Below are 20,926 nucleotides of genomic sequence, written 5' to 3' on the forward strand. Positions count from 1 at the left end.
ACAGTCCTATTTTTTAGCACCCCAGGTTCCTGCTTTGGGAACCTAGAGTGCTAATGGCCTTCATCCCCCAGTTCAGGGGCTGGAATGGGGGGATAATGGTCCAGAGACTTTGTTATCCACCCTCGCTTCGCTTGGGCTGATAACTTGGGCTGCTGGGCCGGTATCCACTGTTCCAGTCCCTGGAACAGAGGATGAATGCCACAATATTCCCATTAGCATAACACAAAATGGAAATGTTGGAAAATCTTATTTAGTCTATGTACTTTATTGAGAAATATAAAGTAGATGGAGTCTATACATTTTTTTTTTATTAGTTCTATTTTTTAACTGTGAAAGGTGGTTCCTAAAGGAATATGTCGTTTGTTGTTTTTGGATGTATTTTTTTTTGGCAGGAGCGCTGTGAACGAAAGGTGGGGAGGGAAATGAGGAAAGAGCAACCAAACACTAATATGGAGGGAAAATGTTGTGTGTGTGTTATTTCTAAGTTAGGGGGCACTGTTTCTCATGCTCCTTGATTACAGCAGTGGTGATGGCTCTTGGGGAGGAGGGATGGCATTAGCTGATGCCATTTTAAGATAAATAGCAGTTTTGCTAAAAGTATGTACTATGTACTAGATTGTTAATGCATAATGAGTAGGAATAGGTGTTGGAGCTGTGCAAAGGAAATTTTGTAGTTGGAAGTTCCTAGATCTGTAGAAAATGCAGTTCCGAACTGTCTGCCAAGTAGAGATCTTATTGTGAAGTGCGGACGGGTTCTCAGACACGTCATCATTCCGTGCGCCAGCGTATGGTCATGTGGCACTGTCCGGAAGGTCCGCTATGAAGTCAGATGTTCGTAGACGTCTACGGATACAAAACTAGTTGAAATAGTTGCAAGAAGTGTATAGAAGTGTTAAAAATTATTCCAGATGGTGGGAAATGGCAGAGTTTTAAGGTGAAACTTTGGAAATTGGACACAAATATTGCTATCTCGGGTAAGTATGATATCAGTAAGTTGTAGGAAAATAGCATGCCCTGGTAAAAACCTATGAAATTCAATGAAACAACTTTGTTAAAGGGACGTTATGGTTAAGTTGGACTAATAAAATCCTATGAAATTCAAAGAAAAAACTTTGTTAAACGGACGTTATGGTTCCAAGTAAAACCGAAAACCCCCGGAAATTCGCAAGTTATGGTAAGCTAAGCAACCATAACTCACGCCACCACGGTGCACTGCTAAGACTAACACCCAGGACATCAAAGAAGAAATAGTTGCAGCTTTCAATGGCAGTTTACTGTGAAAATAAGGGGGTCCTGGGAGTCTTACCCAGATTCTCTAGCTCACTAGCTCTTTCACAGAGGAGACATTTCCATAACCTATTTGTCTTTGTCCTGCCATGGGCAGTCCATCACCGAACTTCCAGGCAATTCTCCTCATTACAAGAGTACCGATGGCAACCACAGACACATGTTTCAGTATGGTTGGACCTCATCAGTAGGGTGGAGCTGTGCCTCTTTAAGAGCAGTGACCCAGGGGTCCACATCTGGATTACCCTAGTAACTTAGGGTGAGACCCAAAGTTACTTTAATTATGCAAAAATAAGGAGTGTTCCGGGGCTCACTCTACCGGCCATTAATCCCTGTTTTGAGAGTCTTACCCAGATTCTTTAGCTCACTATCTCTTTCACAGAGGAGAAATATCCATAACATATTTATTTATGTATTTATTTATTTATTTATTTGTACATTTATAGGGCCATATTGAGGTCCAGTAGGCCAGTGTCTATCCTGTGGCCTTGACGGAAGCCTGATTGGCAGAGGCCTAAAAGATTGTTGGTCTCCAAATATTGTTGTATTTGTAGCTAGGCGACCATGGCCATTTTAATAGAAATGGCACAGTGGTGATTGGCCGGTAGTTGCTTGGGATGTTAGGGTCTAGAGTGGCTTTTTTTAGCAGGGGGAGCACCCATGCTTCTTTCAGATTCCCTGGTACATTGCACGCATTGAAGGAGTTGTTGATAAGATTGGTGATGAATGGTGCACATTTTTCAGCAGTCTTTGATGATGGATGCCGGGCAGATGTCACCTTGACATCTGGATGGCGTTAGGCCCTTAATGATTTTGTGTGCTTCCGCAATGGAGATTGGGGTGAATTCAAATCTGGGGATGGGGAGGTTGTTGGGATTGGGCAGATCAGGTTGCACATTTTCTGGGGCAAGCTTAGTTGTTTTGGCTTTGATATTGTTGTGAAGTGAGGCGACCTTGTCAGAAAGTGCATATTGGATGTTAGTGCACCAGATAATGTCATTTGTGCAATAGTCTGGAGTAGGGGCAAGTGATTCAAGCTCCCCAAGTATGGTGAAGAGTTCTTTGGAGTTCGATTTGGCATTCTCGATTCTCGTATTATAGCTGTTACTCTTTGCGTGGATGGTGGCAGTCTTATATTCAGACGCCGAGGAGTTGAAAAGACGTTTGTTTTCATCAGTGTTTTTTTCCAGATGTTCTGTACTTTTCCTTTAGCTGTGCAAAGGTTTTTTAGGTTGCTGGTGAACCATGAGTTGTCGTGGGCGATAGGTTTCGGTTTGCAAAGGCCTAGTGGGGCCACTTTGTCGATAGCCACTTGTAAGGTTCTGTTGTAGAGCGTTACTAGATTGGCAGGGTTAGTCCTGGTGCTTACATGATTGATGATGGGGAGTAGTAGGGGAAGTATGTTGTCAGGTGTGATGTTTTTCTGGTTTCTTGTGAGAGCTGCTGGGATGGGTTGCAGTGGAGCATTGGGCTTGGATTAAATGCTGATGTTGAATTGGATGATAAAGTGGTCTGACCACGGGCATGGTGAGTTCGTTAGGATTTTGGTGTGACAGTTTATGTTGGCTAACTAGTCTAGCGTATGTCCTTTGTTGTGGGTGGGGCTTTTGATTCTGAGGGTAAAGCCTTGTGCTTGTATAGTGACGGCAATGGTGGTAGCCTGGGAGTCAGATGGATAGTTCAAGCCAAGGTTGAAGTCTCCCATGATGATGATTTTAGATTGAGGTTTGTTAATGGTGGTGAAGAGGGAGGCTATATCTTTCTAAAAGGATGTCAGAGGGCCGGACGGACTGTGGACCAGGTGGATAGTGAAGGGGTATGTGGCTGAAAGTGAGAGTTTGACCGGGATAACTTCACTGGATGTGAAGAATTGGCAACTGGAGGTTCTTATATGGATGTTGTTTTTGACAATGAATGCCCCTCCTCCTCCTTTAGAGCAAGTTCTATCTTTCCTGAGGATAGTGTATCCTTCAGGGATGGCCATGGAGAGAATAGGGCCGGCTGCTGAGTGGAGCCAGGTCTCTATAATTGCTAGGAAGTCGATGTCTAATGAGGTGATCAGGTTGACTATGTCTAATGCATGAGCCAGGAGGGATCTTGCATTGATGAGAGTGCCTTTGATATTAGATGATGATGGTGTTAGTTCATTGTTTCTCAAGTTAGCTAGGCGTTTTCCGGTTTATTCTTTTTGGTTAGGCATTTCGTATTTTGGAATTGGCGCAAGGCTAGGCATTCGTTTCTTAGTTCGAGTGGACATGGGTGGGAATGTGTGGCGATATTTGGTGAGGGAGGTTCGTAATCAGATTCTTTGAAGTCTGAAGTTTTCTGTTCATTGGTGGTCATGGTGTATGTTGTGGGTTTGAGGGAGGCGGGAATGGCTGTGTCTTGGGGAGAAGGTGGGACAGGGGATATCTCTTGAATCGGGGAACACATGTGCCATTTCCATAAGGCTTATTGCTTTGCAAGAGTAGATTTTGGGCAGCGGTTAGGTGGTTCCAGAGTGCGTGGCATGGTATTTTCAGTATACTAATCCTAATTAGATGGTAATCTGGTGTGCTAGTCCTAAATCGGTGTACTACTAGCCGACGGTGGAATAAGATTCGACTTATAGGGAAGAGCCCTGGTGAGGCTTGCTTAGGCCAGTTAAGTATGCTTGTCTAAAGGAGGCCTTTGAGTATAGAGTACAAATGGTAGGCCCTATGCTATGAGGGGAGTCTGTCTGTGACTTTGAATGATCAGGCAGGGAGTGTAATGGGAGAGCATTTTGATATGACACTTAATGACAGGTATAGTTTGAGTCACAGGCCGATCTCGGCTTGACCTGCAATGGTCATATAGAGGGTGCCATATAGGTGTAGCACAGAGTGAGCATTGAGTAACTTCGATTTGCAATAGTCAGGCCGGAAATACTCATAGGCATAGGCACTTCAAGCTTTCAATTGCATAAAATCATGTACTGGGCATAGGCAAAGGCACATCTAACTTTGAATTACATAAAATCAGGCAGTGAGCATACACATAGGCACTTCTAGCTTTAAGTTGCAATGGTCAGACAGGCCAAGCTCAACGAATTTACCTTTGAGTAAGTTTAGCAGCGACTAATGCACGGGTCACAATACAAGTGTGATTACTCACGGACCGCAAAGTTCTGAACAGAATTGTTCTATCGGTGGGGGTGGATGGACAATTTTGTAGTGTTGCTCATGGGCACAATGTGTCTTCGCCATGAATGAAGAGGCTTGCTAGTTAAGTCCTGAGGTAGAGGAGCGCACAGCCATAGGGGGCTGCTGATCGGATATGATTCGGGACGGTGGTGTGTAGGACTAGTTCCGTTGTTGGGTGGGCAGGAGTGCAGCCGGAGTAGAGTAGCTTGTGAATGTTAAGGATGTAGGGCAGTAGGGATCAGCAGCAATGAATGAACTAAGTGTTCATGCTTCTGCTGTGCTCCAACAGGCTCGGGATAGGGGACTTGAGCATGGGCCTTTGGTGGGGGGCGACATTCGCCTGCTGGCTCCAGATGGGGCAGTTTTGAAGCAGGGGCAGCTAATAAGTGCACCACACTGCTGGATTGCACAAGCGTTCCGATGCTGCGTGAGGTGGTGGCCATGATGGAGAGGTTTCAATGTGAGTTGACAAATGAGCAGTAGCCCAATAAATGAGACAAAATTCATAAAGCAGGATAAAAGAAGAAAATGCACCAAATGCAAGCGGTGCTAATGGTGTGCTATTTGGGGGTGGATTTCAATCATGCAGCAGGTCATCCACCTACAGCCCAGTATGGCTTACCTTGCGGCAGGTTGTACAGATGATCTGTGGCTCCAGCCACATTTTCTTATGGGGTTCAACTGGATTCAGCTGGTGGCGAGCGGTGAGCGGCGGCTGCAGCTTGCAGGAGAGTTCATCTACTGATCTTGAGGCCAGAGCGTGGGCCTTTGGTGGTGGCCAGCAATCACCCACCCGCTCCCTGATTGGCCAGTTTTGAAGCAGTGGCAGCCAATCAGTGCAGCACACTGCTGCATTGCATAAGCATTTCGGTTGTGCGTGAGGCAGTGGCCATGATGGAGAGGCTCACTCTCCGGTTTCAAAGTGAGTTGACAAATGAGCAGTAGCCCAATAAATGAGCCAACATGCAGAAAGCAGAATAAAATGTTGAATATAAATTGGTATTGTCTTGCCCTGGGAAAGTCCACCACTGAATTGCCAGGCAATCTTCCTCCGAACAAGAGTACCGACAGCAACCCCATACACGTGGCAATGGCAGGTTATTGGGCACACTGGTTCTTCCATGGAGTTAAGGTGAATAGTTAGCATGCCCATAGTTACAGTTATGACCAATGTGAGGGCTTTAATAAAGACTATGGGGCATTATCTGATGCAGGAATGGCCCCTTGGCTCTAGGCGTAATGCTATTAGGACTGTGGCTCATTAGACTGGAGTACAAATAGTGTCTTTATTTGAACAGCAGCAGTAGTGATACTTTTTTACAGTAGATTCCTGTCTGCAGATTATAGGACATGCGTTAAAAGGGAGGTGCAGGATGTTTAGTGCACATTGTGCAAGAAAACAGTAAGATATGGGCCTTCTAATGTTACCTCACAAATATTGGGAACATGAATCCTGCTAAATCATGTGGTGCGAGTCTCCTGATATGATGTGGATAATGCGTATTGGAAATTGTATGTGCACCCCAAAATAAATCTGGTGGGGGCTCATGTGTTACGTGCATGGACATTGGCACCACGTCCAGTAGGTGATTCCACCAGTGCAACTCCACCAACAGTTAATTAACCCTCAACTTTGGCAGCAGTGTCAATTCCACATGTTCAAGTTTTACCATCTGACAATGTCTAAGTAATAAGTTATCTGTGATCCATGCGACCAATGGGTAGATGTGGGAAGTGGTGTAACTGAGGATTGGGACAAGTTAATACCTTAATAATGATTTTACTAAGGCTGCAGCCTTTTTTGGCTTAAATGTGGTCTGATATTGTCACTGTAGTTGTGAGAAGTTGGTGTGCAGGATCAACCTCCACCCATTAAAGGTGCTGCCAGCAACCGCCAGATTCTTTAAACACCTGCAGCACTGTTAAACTATATTAGAAGAGTCTTTATAAATGCTAGAGAGGTTCAGAGAGGAGGCTTCATATTTTGTGGCATTGTCATTTTAGAGTTGTCATTTATTTTATTTTATGTTTTCCTAACCAGTTGGACATTTGAACATGTCTAACATTGTGAAAGGAAACACTAATACGTGGTCCTACTAATGCTCTGTCATAAAGCTTGGGAACATCAATCATGATAAATCATCTGGTGCGGGTCGACCTGGCAAGATGTGGATGATGCATATTGGAAATGTCACAAGATGGTCTGGCCCATAATGGGCTGCAGCCTTTTTTGGTTTATAGGTGTTGTTATATCTTTACTGTATCTGTGAGTGGTGGTTGAGCAGAAACAACCTCCTCCCATTCAAGGTGCTGCCATCAACAGCCATAGTCTCCAAACACCTGCAGCTGCCGAACGCTCTATTTGAAGAGTCATTAGAAATGCTATACCTGTTCAGAGAGGAGGATTTCTTTTGTGTGGCATTCTCTTTTTAGAGTTATAATTTTTGTTACTTTATGTTTTCCTCACCAGTTGGACAATTGAACATATCTAACATTGTGCAAGAAAACACTTGGACGCGGCCATTCTAATGTTCCACCAGAAAGCTTCGGAGCATTAATCATGATGAATCATTTGGTGTGAGTTTTATGGGATGATGTGGAAAATGCATATTGGAAATTGCGTGAGATTGTCTGGAACATACTGGCCTGCAACCTTTTTTGGCTTATATGCGGCTTATATCTTCACTATATCTGTGAGCTGTGGTTGTGAAGAATCAACCTGTATCCACTAAAGTTGCTACCAGCAACAACCAGTGTTTTCAAACACCTGCAGCATTGGAAACCCCTATTTTTGAGTATTAGAAATGCTAGAGAGGTTCCGATAGGTGGTTTCATTTTTATGGCATTGTCTTTTTAGAGTTGTCATTTTTGTTATTTTATATTTTCATCACCAGTTGGACATTTGAATATGTCTAACCTTGTGCAAGAAAACACTAAGACATGGCCCTTCTAATGTTCCATCAGAAAGCGTGGGAACATCCATCATGATAAGTCATCTGGTGCGAGTCTCCTGGGATGATGTGGATGAGGTGTATTGGATATTGCACGAGATGATCTGCCCCGCACTGTGTTGCAGCCTTTTTAGGTTGATATGCAGTGCTATATCTTTACTGTATTTGTGAGTGTTATTTGGGCAGAATCAACCTCCACCCATAAAAGGTGATGCCAGCAATAGCCATAGACTTCAAACATGTGCAGCCACGGAATGCTCCATTTGAAGAGTCATTAGAAATGCTAGAGAGGAGGATTTCCTTTGTGTGGCATTGTCTTTTTAGAGTAGTCATTTTTGTTATTTTTGTGTTTTCCTTACCAGTTGGACATCTGAACATGTCTAACATTGTTCAAGAAAACACTAATACGTGGCTAGTCTAACCTTCTTCTTCTATCAGAACGCTTGGGAACATGAATCATGATAAATCACCTGGTGCAAGTGTTCTGGAATGATGTGGTTGATGTCTATTGGAAATTGCACGGGATGGTCTGGCTCATACTGGTCTGTAGCCTTTTTATGCTTATATTTGGTGTTATATCTTTACTGTATCTGTGAACGGTGGTTGTGCATAATCAACCTCCACCCATTAAAGGTGCTGCCAGCACCAGCACGAGTCTCCAAAAACCTACAGCAGTAGAATACTCTATTTGAAGAGTCCTTAGAAATGTTATAACTGTTCAGAGAGGAGGATTTCTTTTGTGTGGCAATCTCTTTATAGAGTTGTCATTTTTGTTATTTTATATTTTCCTCACCAGTTGGACATTAGAACATGTCTAACATTGTGCAAGAAAACAGTAAGATGTGGCCCTTCTAATGTGCCATGAGAACACTTTGGAACATCAATCATGATAAATCATCCGATGTGAGTCTTCTGGGATGATGTGGATGATGCATATTGGAAACTTCATGAGATTTCCATGCAAGTTCCACATGGACACACAGTGTGCTGCAGCTTTTTTTGGCCTATACATGATATTATATCTTGAGCAGTGGTTGTGCATGATCAGAACCCACCCATTAAAGGTTCTGCTAGAGACAGCCAGAGTCTTCTTCAAACATTGGCAGCAATGGAACACTCTATTTGAATGGTATTAGAAATGTGAGAGAGGTTCAGATTGTTGGTTTCATGTTTTGTGTCATTGGGCCTCATTACAAGTTTGGAGGTAGCCATGCTGTTTTTAGCGGCATGGCTACCTCCAAACTGGCTACTGGGTCCTGAAAATAGGAAATTACCAGGCCATGCTGACTTTGGTGGGCCTGGTAATTCCCATTCTCGGGACGGGGACCCAGTACATCCCCATTCCCATTAGAGCCCCCACAGGGCTCAATGGGAATGGGGAGGATGCTAACAAGGGGCTTGTTAATGACTGGCCCATTGTTAGCATCCTGGTCTGCTCGTGGGTGGTGGTAAGCACGTCTGGTCTGGACCAGATGTGCTTACCTCTACCCGCGAGCAGACCCGTGATGTGGCGGCCCGTAATGAACGGTGCCGGTCCCTTACCAGCACTGTTGATTACGAGCCGCCTTCCATGTAATGAGGCCCATTGTCTTTTTAGAGTTATCATTTTTGTTATTTTGTATTTTTATCAGCAATATGTGTAACATTGTTCATGAAAACACTGTTGGTTGTCACCATGATCATCAGTCTGGCTTCAGAGCTGCCAGAAGCATGGAATCTGCTCTCCTGAACATCCTTGATGAGCTGCGCCCCAACCTTGACTCCAACAGCCCCTGCGTCCTCATCTTACTTGATCTTTCTTCTGCCTTTGAGACAGTCATGTCATCCTGCTCAACCGCCTCCATGATAAACTGGGTATCACCAATCAGGCCCTGGCATGGCTGATTTCTTTCCTTTCTGATCGACCCTCCCAGGTTAAACTTGGGTCCTTCCTCTCCTCTGTATCTATCTCTACCTGAGGTGTTCCCCAGGGGTCTAACCTCTTTCCCTGGCTGTTCAACCAACACCTGGCACTTCTTGCCCACCGCATTGCCGTGTTCTGCCCCAACTTCCAGTGCTATGCGGATGACACTCAGCTCATTTTCAGGCTACCTTCAGCCACCTCTTCTATCTCTCACATCTCTGATTGTCTGTCTGCCAGCCAGGAGTGGTGTGCCGTCAATGATCTCTGCCTTAATGCCAGTAAGACTGAGATTCTCCTCATCCGCATATCCACTCCCTCCTTTCCTGTCACTCTCTGGTCGGCATCTCTTGGCACTCTTCCTGCTCCCACCTGTGAGGCTAAAAACGTCAGGTTCATCTTCGACTCCACACTCTCCTTCTCCCCACAAATCTCTGATGTCTCTAAGAAATCCCACTACCAGCTGCACCTCCTCAGAGGTGTTCTTCCTTTCCTCTCCTTCCTCTAGAAACTCACTGTCTCCAGAGCTCTGGTTCTCTATAGGCTGGACTATTACAACAGCCTCTTTCTAAATCTGCCTGCTTCTACTCTCTGCCCTCTGCAACTCATCCAGAACAGGACTGAAAAACTTGTCCTTGGCCTCAAGCCCAGGGATTGTATCTCTCCAGGACTGAAATCTCTGCACTGGCTCTCAGTGGCTTCGAGGATTAAGCTCAAAACACTCTGCATTGTCCACAAGGCCTACTGGGGCCTGGGACCTCAATACCTTCAACTCTCTCTTCCAAAATATCTTCCTTCTCGAGCTCTCCGCTCATCCGCCTCCTACACCCTCAGGGTCAGTCGCTTCTCCAAGCAACGAGTTGGTGGTAGATCTCTTTCTTTGGCTGGGGCCTCCATCTGGAACAGCCTCCCTCCCTCCCTGAAACTTGAGGAGGATCTCTGGTTTTGGAAGCACCTCAAAACCTTTCACTTTATTTCTGCTTTCTCTCCTCCTCTCCCCTGCTGAATTTCCTGGCTTAAACTGAAACCGCACTGGGTACCTGGTCACCCTCTGATCTCGTGCCCAGGTCCCTTCCCCCGTCAGTTGCACACCTGCACTGTCTTCCTAGCAACCCCTGAACTTGGGTACTGTTTTCTGTATCCCTACAGTTCCACTACCAACACTTGACAACTGATGTCTGCACTTACCTTTGCACTTGCAACCAGCTGGCTGTACTTTTACTTATTTTTTATTCATTCTATTTATCCCATGTACTGCACTGCCCCCCTCCCCCCTGCACTTTCCCCTTTCCCCCTTCCCATGCACTTGCACAATCTGAATGGGACCTTCCCTAGTAGGATTGTTGTCTCTGTCTTCCCTCGGTTCCCCATCCCTTGCCTCGTCGCACCATGAAACACTTGTGTATAGGTGTGTTAAAAATAATGCCATATCATATCATAATACGTGGCTATTCTAAAATTTCCTTCAGAAAGCTTGGGAACATGGATCATGATAAATCATCAGGAGCAAGTGTTCTGGGATAATGTGGATGATGCCTATTCGAAATTGCACAAGATGGTCTGCCCCATACTGGGCTATAGCCTTTTTTGGCTTATGTCTGTTGTTATATCTTTACTGTATCTATGAGTGGTCATTGTGCAGAATCAACCTCCACCCATTAAAGGTGCTGCCAGCAATAGCCAGAGTCTTCAAGCACCTGCAACACTGTAACACTCTATTAGAAGTGTTATTAGAAATGCTAGAGAGGAAGCTGTATGCCTTTTGGCATTGTCTTTTTAGAGGTGTCATTTTTGTTTGTTTACCTTTTCCTTACCAGTTGGACATTTTAACATGTCTATTCATGGGATCAGCAGTAGCAGTGATTAGGATCCCATTGGGGTCCCCAATCCATGACCACCCAGGAAAAAAGCCACATGAATAGAAAACCCTGTAGAGAGTTGGAGATTTTTCAAGGTGAAAGAGCAGTCCTCTAGAAGGAATGCAGATGATGTTCTCTGCACATTGTGCAAGAAAACACTAAGATGTGACCCTTAATATTATCTGTCACAAAGCCTGGGAACATCAATCATGATAAACGTTCTTGTGTTAGTCTTCTGGGAAGATGCATATTGGAAATTGGATGAGCTCCACAATATAAAAATGCATGGAGCTCATGTCTTATGTGCATCGAAATTGTTCACGTTCAGCACCAGATCACACTATAGTGACGCAAGCGACACTGAATGAAACCTTGACTTTGGCAGCAGAGTCAACTTCACAGGTTTCAATTTTACCGGCTCCCAATGTCTAAGTTATGTGAGTCATCTCTGATCTATGCTACCAATAGGTAGCGGTGGGAAGTGCAACAAGTTAGGATTGGGACAAGATAACAGCTGAATACCAGATTAATTATCTTTATTTTTTTAAGTGGCAATTTCTTCCCACCTTCATTAGAAAACGAAAATAAATATGTGTACATAGATGAAACACTTATGGCATTTGACATAATGTTATTTACAGGATTGCTTATGCAAACTTTACATTTCTTAATAACAATGCAGGCTATGATTGCAGAAGTCACACTGTGAACATGCTTACTCTGTTGTTTATGTTAACATATGTGGGTGTTTTGGATAAGTAGAAAGAAAGTGTCAGTAAATATGTACAGCTTTATTTGCAGTGGAAACAGTGAGAGTGCATGTGCTGTGTTATTTAAAGCTTTTTTATATGATAAAGTATTGTAAACCATCTTACAGATTTCTATTTGCAGATTAAGACAATCTATATCTTTAACTTTTTCTCTGTGCATATTACTCTAATAAAAACGAAAAACATGTTAAGAAATCATTTTACCCATGTGTTTGGGAAATCGGAGTAATATACTGCACATCTGTTTGGCAGAACATTATTATTTAACAATAAGCCCTGAGCTGGGGGGCATTAGTGTGTCAGGTAATACCCTAGGGTCTTTGTTAACCCATTAAAGGTGCTGCCAGCAACAGCCAGAGGACCTCAGGACCTCATAACAATGCTGGCCGTCCAGAAATAAGGCTGCCGGTAGCAACGTACCGTTAACCTTTGTGACTGTCAAACTAAGAGTTTGCTGGTAGAGCCATGGAACTCCAGGCAGGCCTGATCTGCCGTGAGTTCAGGGACCTACCGGCAGTGTTCTCACTGAAGCATTGGCTGCTTTAGCAATGGTGCCGGTGATTCAGTAACTGTATTCCCGTGGACTCCACTGGAATGGGGATTTACCGTTTCTGCCACCTGCCAAAATATCCCAGTGGCACCGGGAAGTCAGGTGGTGGAAACAGTGTTATGTGGTCGTTGGTAACTCGCCGTCTACCTGCGAGTTTTACTGGCAACTCTATAATGAGGCGCACAGTCTTGAAACAACTTCAGCACTGGAGCACTCCATTTGAAAAGTTATCAGAAATGCTAGCGAGTGTCAGAGAGAAGCATTTTCATGAGGTGTGCAATGATGTGCTGCTCCGATCTACAGCAGTACCACTTGGATGAGCGAGAGGCCTTCCCAGGATCTTTTCTTTCTGCTGCAATGCATCCGCCAGAAGTCTTCTTCCACTTCATCCTGGGGTACTAATGGTGTCTTTATTCGATTGCAAGCCACTCTAACATTTTGCAACTGAAAAAAGAAAAAGAAAATGATGTCTGCCGTGGACGGGATATGAAGTCTGTTCACCCTTTTGATTAGCAGCTATTTAAAACACCCAAAAAAAACATAAGCAAAGAAGATGTCTACATATACTCTCTTCTCCCTTTCGATGATGGCCATTAAAATGTTAGAAGAAAAATAACAAAGAAATATCTGCTATGGATAGGGAGAATGAGGTAAATGTAGCCCATTCTCTCTTTCCATGGCAGCTACTCACTGCAGAACGAATAGCAAGGGACGTAATAGTGACTGCCGCCTTGTCTGGATGCTACGGACCTGGTGAGGGCTAATCAGATTGTTTGTAACAATCTTATTTTCCCTTGTCAGGTACTAATTGTACTAAAATTGGCACACTCAAGACATAGTGGAAAAGTAAAACTGTTTAATGATCCGATTACCTGTTACACACAGTGCAAAGCAGTGTAACTGCCTTGATGCAGATTTCAAAGTAATTGGGCCTTTCCTCAACACATCTATGGATATGTGCAGGCACATCTTCTCGTTGATTTAGGCGATTGGTCAATAATTTAGGCACAAACATGTCATTGTGCTTGGGCATACCTGCACATCCAGAAAACACATTCTGGTTCACTATATCGAGTAACTGTGGTTATACCCCTCTTATACATCGCGCTCTGAAACACTTGTTTATGAGCGCAACACAAATAAAATATCATTTCTCCCAAGCACTGTGTTCCTGTTTTCTGTCTTTGCGTTCTGTCTCTTGGTATTTGAACCTCAATTTAAGCCTTCAAGCACCTTTAAAAGCAGTTCCTTGATGTATCAATGCCTTTTTTACCTTTCTTCAACCTATACCTTTGTTCTTTGTCCTCTGCTTTGCACTTTGTTATTTTTTGTTAATTTTGTTTGTTATTTTTTATTTGTTAAGATTTCTGATATTTGTTATGTTTTATTTTATTTGTTGATGGTTTGAAACAAACATTTACAAAACATTGAGAGCATACAGTTGAAAAAACGAATAAGAAAAATTCAAACATAGAACATATGTAGGTAAGAATTAACATGATCAGTATTACGACTACAACATTTTGCACATATAGTAGAGTGGTCAATGATTTTAGATTAAAATCATTAGATCCAAGACAACAATGTGCAAGCAGACAGTAAAATCGATCATAAAATTTACATTCAATCGAGACATAACATTTAAAACCAATCAGGACATTAAACCTAATTTTAAGACCACAAATAACATTAACCACAACAGCGGTATGAGCAGAACAATACAAATTATTTAGTTCCCGCACATCACACCAGACTGCACAAATCTATCAGGAAAGCACAATTGTGCAAAAACAAACAGACAGTCTGATTTACTTTGTGCAAATTATGCTAAAGTGTAATAGGTAATCTGATTTATTTTGTGTAAATTATGCTAAAGTGCAATACGCCACTAAAATCAAAGCTAAAAACCACTAAAAACATTACAGACCTTACAATAGGCATAAAACCTTAAAATACACATAAAAGCACGTCATTGAGTATTACAGAGTAGACTTTGAAAGCAATTGAGGGAAATATAGATAATAAGTGCAAAAGGAGGTAGGAGATACAGGCTCCAGAAAATGATAGTACTGGTAACTGTCAAATACAGTATCTATCTTTCATACATAATGCCTACCGGACAATCATAGTACAGATACTTCTACTTTGCATGGTGGTTCATTTCTTAATTAACAGTTCAGCATCAATCCCCTTCAATATTTGTACCAATGCAAAAATAAGTGGTTTCTGATTCCCCGTCATCATCCTTATCCAGAGAAGATCAAGGGAGTCTTCAAATTCAATATTAATAAATCTCATTAGTAGATTAGTTCTCATTTCTCGGAACTGTGGACATTTGAGTACTAACTATTTAAGTGATTCCTTGGGTTCAGCACAGTTGGAGAACCTACAATTCACCTCCTGATCAGAACATGTTTCACTTTTCCAATGGATGGTCCTCTCTCGGGTGTGAAATTGATTACATTTAAAACTCATATAATGCTTACGGGTAAAATTACAAGGGATTGTAGTTAAATAGGAACATCACAAATCTCTTTTTCGAATGTGTTTCGCATGCTCCTTATAAGTACTGTATTTATTGAGTCCCTCAGTAGTAAGAAACCAGTCCCTTTCTTATAACTTCTTTTTAACATAAGCTGGGCAAGCGCATAACTCATTATAAACCAGTCTGATATTTGGAGTAAAACTCGTGTAAAGCAATGTATTTTTCCAATTCATATAAAATAAGAATGGAAAAGATTTTAGCGGCAGCATCCGTTAATTAAATGGGATGGTATATGGGATGCAGGATCACCCTTTTTGTGTATCGGTACTATGAAGATAATATCAAATTTAGGCTTAAGAATAGAGGCCCATAGCAATGGATCTGTCTTGTAAACAGACGGCGGGAATACCGCCCGGCCCTGCTGCTCTAGAATGGGTTAACCTACCAATGGCCCACTCAATGTCTTGTGTGGGCAACTTGAGGGATTGCATCACAGAACTTCGAAGTACCTGATAAATGATATCCTTGAAGCTTGATGGAAGCTGGAACTTGCTTTAAATGTGTGCTTTCCATGCTTTCGCCGGAATCATATTAGTAGAGATGTCTCCACTTTGAGAGTCTAGCTGCTTAATTAAAGACCAAATATATCAAGGGGGTAATTTATGGAATATATGTGAGCTGAAATCAGTGGCACAAGCTGGTGCAAGCGTGAAAAAGACAGCGCACGCGTGCAAATCGCACGTGTGCGTTTCATGGAAGGCCCTGCTTGTGTATTTTCAGGGATGTGCACCAAATCTGCGCATTTCACACACCAGTGCACACATCACTTCCACATCCCGAACGCCATGTGTGACACGCACAGCGAAAGCGCACAACGTCAGCACACACATCAAAAGGGGGCGAAACAAGGGGCGGAACACACGGGATGGGGAACAACGCGTGAAAACAAGAGCGGAACTGGGGAAGTACTGCTGGGAAGTACACAGAACGCCCACATGCACGCAAACTACACGTATTCATGGAATAGAATAGGGAAAACCTGCGCACGGCAAAACACACGCACACGCACATTTACGTCCGCCACACGAAGGCATGCGGAAGTGCCCTTGCACAGCATAAAAGTGAGCACAAACAACAAACAAGCATATACAGCTACGATGAATGTCCCGTTCCTCGCAGCAGTGATCATGGGACACTGCAGGAGGAGGAGAATAGCCAGACCCCGCATTTTTTTGCCAGAGGACCAGCCTTTTTGGGATGCCTGATGACCAGGTCTATTGCAAGGTATAGGTTTCCACCTGGTATCATCCTAGAGCTGGTCAGGGAGTGGGAGGATGAACTCACATCACCCACCCTGGGCTCCCAGGCATTAAGCCCCTTGGAAAAGGTGCTCAATGTACTGCATTTTTTGGCCACTGGGTCATTTCAGCTGACAACTACCATAGTTGGGGGTGTCTCACAGGCCACACAGTCACGTTACCTACACCAGGTGTTGGCAATCATCACTGCGCGACCCTCAGTCCGCAGGCACATATACATGCCCAGAACACCTGCAGAAAGGCAGGCCGTGGTCCTGGACTTCTACAGGGTGGCACACTTCCCCAAAGTGCTTGGTGCCATAGATTGCACCCATGTGTCCCTACGTCCCCCTAGGGCCACCAAGCACATCTATCAAAACCGCAAGCACTGGCATTCCATCAACGTGTAGGTGGTATGCAATGCCAAGGGAATCATCACCTCTGTCTATGCAAACTATCCTGGGTCCACCCATGATAGTTTCATATTCAGAATGTATGCCTTGAGCCGGGCCCTGGAAGCTAGGAAGCATGGCGACACATGGCTCCTAGGTGAGTACAAATGCCTGTGCACATGCATACATGTCCCACACAGACAAATACACAAGCCCAACTAATGACAAATATCACCTTATCAGGGGACAGTGCCTACCCTCTGAGCACCTACATGATGACGCCCATACGGAACCCCACCACACCACCCCAGTTAAGATACAACACAGCCCATATTGCAACCAGGGCCATAGTGGAGCGCACATTCAGAGTGCTCAAGTCATGCTTCCGCTCCCTTGACCGCTCTGGTGGACAGCTACTATATGCACCCCCAGTCGTGTGCAGGATCATTGTGGCAGCATGTGTCCTGCACAACGTTGCAACATGGCATGGCATACCAGTGGACATGGTGGTGCCCCCACATCCCCAACCACATGCACCGCCGCTGTGCATGGGAGGGGAAAGGGCATGTGGCTAGGCAGCCCATACCCAGCTTGTGGCCAAATTTTTCACCTAAACTCCAACCCCTGCGGAGTGCACACAGGCCTGGCACATACCAGGTCACAATCGATGATGAGAAAGGGACAGTCAACTGTCACTACCTTACCACCCTGAGAATGTGTCCATGGAAGTGCCACATTGTGTGCATCCCTAGCTAATTAAACACAACCAATCCCATGTGACCAAAGGGAACACATGCAAGGCATTCCCCTGCCCCCCTTGCTAAACATGGCATGAAAGGCCTGGTATGCCACCCAAACCCTCCCAACACTCCTGAACCCCGACTGTCACACCATACCATGGTATGCAACGGCAACACATCCAACCATATGCAGAACACATGACACAATAGTCATGAAGTGCCACGTGAGAAATGTAAATAGGCACCAGACAATTATACATGACATGGAATCATAAGAAAGGAAGAAAGGAGTGACCAAAACCTCACACCCTGAAAATGGTGGCACAAATTCAGAATACCTGTTGCCATACACATTGGACAATTGCAAATTGCCATATCAAACACAGCACACTGCACAGCACAGTGAGTGTGCATTGCATTGGTGAAAACCCTTCTGCATCATTTCAAAAAATGGCATTCAAGCAAATATTACCCTGTCATGCATGTACACGATCAATGATTCAGAAGTGAACATGGATTGTCGTGACACAGTATGCTTGAGAAGATAATCTGGGTGCACATGTTTGCATGGTGTCAATGTAGTTGGGGGGGGTGTTGCCTAAGTGTATTTGTCAGTATGGACATGCCTAGAATGCATGCATGTGAAATGAAGTGCATGTCAGTGTCCCGTACCCAGCACATGTGAACATAACATCAAGGACCCCCCTGTGTGTCAAACCATACCCATCCCGACACCTCAAAAGAAAGCACTACATTGCATCAGCCATTGACCAGCAGAACATATCATGTACAGAGTACCCCACATCGGCAATGGCAGACAGTGACCCATTACTGAATCATAGAAATCCATAATATGACCTACACACAAACTTCATTAAAGCACATCAATGAGGGTGGGAACAAAGGAGAAGAACAGTACATTCCTACATGTCCTTCAAACAGTCCACAGTGTGATAATGAACTGGAAAAGCAAAGTACATATTACAATAACCTGGACCAACAAGGGGGAGTCTAGGGAGGGAATGTTGGATGACATAACTAGCATCAACATTCCAATGCCAGACGGCAGTAGTCACAGTGCAGGAGTCACATAAGGAGGTGAGTGATGGAAGAGGAGGGAAGAGGTGAGGAGAGTAACAAAACAAGTGACAAACTGTGGTAGGTCTACAAAGAATCAAGATACTGCTGGGGAGGGGGAGAAGAAAGACAGAAGGGAAAGGAAGAGATGACCTGTAATCAGTGGTGGAGGGAATAATGGCTGGCAAAACTATACTTAAAATGGCAAAGGTGGGGTGTGGAAGGACGGAGGCAGAAGGGAAAATGTCTGCAAAGAACAAGTACCTAAGTATCACCATGGCCGATGGCAATTGGGGTAGTGGTTGAAAATGACAGCCAGAGTACAAGGAGGAGGCTAAAGGGTGGTGGAGAGGGAGAGGGAGGAGAGAAGGGAGGAGGGGGCCAAGCTCCAAATTACTACTGGGGAAGATGGTGAAAGAAAGCACACACAGGGGGCAGAGGGAAACCTGACGGTGCAGGAGAGTAGGGGATGTGATGAGGAAGGGGGGAGACAGAGGGACACTGACAGGGGCAGGGGAGACAGGGGGGCATTCAAGTGACAGAGAAGGCATGTGGACAGGTCTGGACAGGGCCACCTTTGTGGGCTTTTGGTAATGGTGGCAGGCTCAAGCATCCTGGTTGGCCGGATTGTCACAAGGGCCAAGTGCAAACAGTGGGAGGGGGGAGCAGGTCCAGGACACAAACAGGAAATTTAAATTACGAACAATGTAGTCATAACTCAGATGTCACATCCAAACACCAGCCAGGGCTGGGAAATGTCCAAAGTGGTGCTAGCAAGGAATGGGTGGTTGTTGAAATGTGTGGTGACAGGGGTTCTTCCTTCATGTGGCATATCAAAATCACTGTGAGGAAACTGTCCCAAATCAACATTCTCAGCACATGGACCCCTCCCACCATCAGTGTGTTGTATGCAGCCAAAGGGTGCATGGTACCAGCTACAGCAGGAACTGCATCAATATAGACAGTCAATACATAACAAACATCTCAAGCAACATGATGAAATGCATAGTCAGCATAATACTCACCAAAGTGAAGTGCAGACATGCATTGGAGAAACCATCTGGAATACCCACTAGGGGTGTACACACAAGTAGAACTGCAGGCTGACCACAGATATGTTATGTTATGTTATGTTATGTTATTTTGCACTTATATAGCGCCTTATATACCATTGGTATGGTCTGAAGGCGCTGGTAGGTTGAATGCCCTTGGGAACCGAAGTTCTGGTCAGTAGAGAGAGTAGAGAGATTTAACAGCAGAAGCCCAATGCCCATGTGTGATATGCTGTTACACTGAGCCATCCTTGCGAGCCCATGGAAAAGGAAAGCAGGAGTAGCATATGTGTCAGGACCCCAAGCAAAACACATACAAAAAGACAAGCCTGAATGGGCCCAGCTGGAACACACAGTGGATGCCTTCCGATGCCACAAAGCACCACACTGTCACATGTATGCACAATAGACAAAATAAAATTGAAAAAAAAGAAAACCTAAAGAAAATACTAATTCAATCACATAATCAATTGAAATAAATAATGAAAAGAGTAATGAAAGAAAGAAAAGCAAAATCAATAATAAAAAACTGCTGAAAAAAATGCCGGAAAGAAAAAATGAAAAATTGCCATTTATGACCGAGGTGGTGGGGGGGAACCCAGGAGGTGGGAGGTACAGGGTGCACCTCAACACTCACATGTGTAGATGTCGAGGTAAAATAAAAAACCTCACTGGGCCAGCGCCTGCACGGCCCGACCTATGTGGGAGATAGGTTGTCATCGTCACCCTCTGGATCTGAATCAGAAGGAGGACGTGGTGCAGTTGACTCACCACGCCTAGCCAATGGCAGCAAGTATGCAGGTCTGGTAAGCCAGGTCCTGGAGGGCAATGAGACTGAGGTCAGCATGCATTACCTCACGTGTCACACATACTTCCTCCTGCAGGGACTGACGTGTGAGACGAAGTTCTGCTTGCATGGCCTCACATGACAAACGGAGTGACTCCAGACTTGCATGGAGTTCAGCTGAGATGGTTCTTTCAAGCTGTACCATCCTGTCTTCTGTCCGACTACTCTGATCCATCATGAGGTCAGCTAGAGTAGATCACAGGGCTTGTGGTTCCACCCTCAGGGCCCCACGGTGTGCCTCTGCTTGAGCATTAAGTGTTTCGCGCAGAGCCACTATTTCAGCCCGGTGCGCCCTGTCATACGCTGCCATGCCCAGCCTGAGTGAGCGGCACATGCACTGTGTAGCCCGCCGATGGAGCACCATTTGCTTTAGAGAGGGGAGGATGAAATGGGCCCCACTTTCCATACCTTGAGCAATTATCTCAACTGCTTCCCCTGATGCTGTGCTATGGCAATCATGGAACGCTCCCACTCAGTTGACCCCGGTGGCACATGGCCACCGCGTTGCCGGACACCACACCTGCTGGGCCCATGGAGCCATGGTCCATGCTGCG

This window comes from Ambystoma mexicanum, chromosome 12, assembly GCF_040938575.1.
Source record: "Ambystoma mexicanum isolate Mex_15411 chromosome 12, UKY_AmexF1_1, whole genome shotgun sequence".
NCBI lineage: Eukaryota > Metazoa > Chordata > Amphibia > Caudata > Ambystomatidae > Ambystoma > Ambystoma mexicanum.